This window comes from Zosterops lateralis, assembly GCF_965231275.1.
Source record: "Zosterops lateralis genome assembly, chromosome: 11".
Classification (NCBI taxonomy): domain Eukaryota; kingdom Metazoa; phylum Chordata; class Aves; order Passeriformes; family Zosteropidae; genus Zosterops; species Zosterops lateralis.
In genome coordinates, this window is record NC_139771.1 from 22228888 (window position 1) to 22230846 (window position 1959).

At 50.2% G+C, this 1959-nt stretch overlaps 1 long non-coding RNA gene across 1 annotated transcript; it reads left to right on the top strand.

Annotated features, from left to right (window-relative positions):
• Window positions 1-1050: 1050 nt before the first annotated feature.
• On the top strand, window positions 1051-1754 carry LOC310913690. The gene is made up of 3 exons (XR_014590874.1): window positions 1051-1350; window positions 1429-1470; window positions 1572-1754. It is a non-coding gene; the product is annotated as an uncharacterized lncRNA (long non-coding RNA).
• The last annotated feature ends 205 nt before the right edge of the window (window positions 1755-1959 follow it).

Genomic DNA, 1959 nt, shown 5'->3' on the forward strand with positions numbered 1-1959 from the left:
TGGGTGTATATTTCAGAGGTTTTTTGAGGAGAATGGAGATGGGGTTATTTTTATTATATTTGGAAAATGGACTAGGAGTAATAAGAGTTGGCTTTTTTTTAATGGACTTTTGTTTGTGTTTTGTTTTCTAAAATTGATATATTTGTGTGGTCAGGGCAGTGGTGTTTCTGGTGCAACTCTGAGCATCCCTTATTGTTTGTGTGTTTCAGGTGGTCACTTGTCTCACACTGAGATCCTCTCACCCAACAGCCCTGCTGAGATCATCCGTGGATGTTTGGTTTTCTTTATGGCACCTGACTGAGACAGCAGGAATTTCCCAGAGGCAGAGACAGCCTTCCTTGGCCCTTGATGTGGATTCTCATCCCTGGACATCCCAGAGATAAGTGAAGGCCTAAAAGCCACAGAGGGAGTGAAAGTGGGCTGTGGGTTGGGAGTCACTGGGAGGGATTTTTGGGTCGGGTTTGGAGATGGGGATGTCCAAGCTGTGACCCCTTTAGGGCACAGAGAGGGAAGGTCTCACAGTGCTGAGGTGTGCAGGGCAGAGCAGTCCCAGGGCACATCATGTCACTTGTCTGTTGTGCACTCTGTGTCTTTTGTGTGTCCTGTGTGGTGTGTCTTTTGCCTTAACCCTTCAAGGGGTCTTTTGGAGACCCCAGGCATCGTTCTTAACATCTCCCTGTTCCTTGAACAGGCACTGATATCATTGAACTTTGATTTAGGTGCTCAGACACACATCAGAATCCATCTCTCTTCACAAGCATCCAGGCTGGTGCCTTTCCAGGTCTTGTTCTGAGCTGTATCCACAGCTGTGCACTGCTGTGATCCATTCAGGCGGATTAGGTCTTGTCAGAATGCAGGGATAGGTAGATGAGTCTGACCTTAGGATTCTCAGGCATCCGTCCCTACGTTTCTTGGGATCAGTGATCCCGTTGGCATCTTCTTCCTGCAGGGTTCTCTGAGCCTGGTCGGCTCCCCATGGGTCTTACCTCGGTCATCTCATTGCGAGTTCTCTCGGTCCTCAGGGTCATTCTTCTTGCTGAGATATTTCTGTCCCTGTTGTGTCCCCCCTTTTGTCCTGTCCTGTGTCACGGGTGTTGGTGTGTTTGGCTTGGAGCTGCTCTGCCTTGTTGCTTAGTCTGGGTGTGGGGGGAATGGGACAAGTCCTGGGGACTTGAAATTTGTCATGTAGGGTGTAGTTGGCCTGTAGAGGGTATTCCTAGAGTGACACAAAGTGTCTGGAATTGTCAAATGCTCCTTCAGCACTTTGACTTTTGTCCTTTCTTTCAGATGCAGATGGATTAAATCCATGGCAGAGTGCCCCATCCCGGGTGAGGGGGCTCCCCTGAGAAGGTCAGTCACTATTTGTGTTTGCAGGGGAGGTGTAAATGGTGGCCTCGTCACAGCACTGCTCTTTGTCTTTATTTTTAGGAGGCAAGGCTGGATCTCTGCAGTCAAGGTGAAGTGGACGAGGTGAGCAGTAGTGATGGGTGGACAGAAGCAGTTACTATTGCTGAAGTCTCTCTTCTGGTTCTACTCTAAGCATTCACTGGTCTTTTTTTGTTTTATTTTAGGCGGTCCCCTTGGCAGATGTGCTGGCCCAGGATGCCAGAGGAGGGCAGATGGGTGCAACATTAAGGCTCACTTGTGTCCTGCTTCAGTCAGAGCAGGGAGGTTGCTGTTTCACAGGAACTCAGCATGATTTTTCCTTTTTTGTTTCTTTGCAGGTGCTGCTGCTGCCCCAGGTGTGCCAAGGAATAGAGGGAGGGGGTGAGTCGGCACATGGGCAGGTGGCCTGTGGGTGAGTGCTGTGCTCAGTGTGTCCCTTTTCCTTTTGCTGGGTTCACTCTGGGCAGCCTCTGGAGTGGGGTGAAGATCTGAGGGGGAGCCGGGACAGCGGTGCAGAGGAGCCCCGGGGGTGACTTTTCTGGAGGGGAATAGTCACATTTTCTGTTCTGTGGT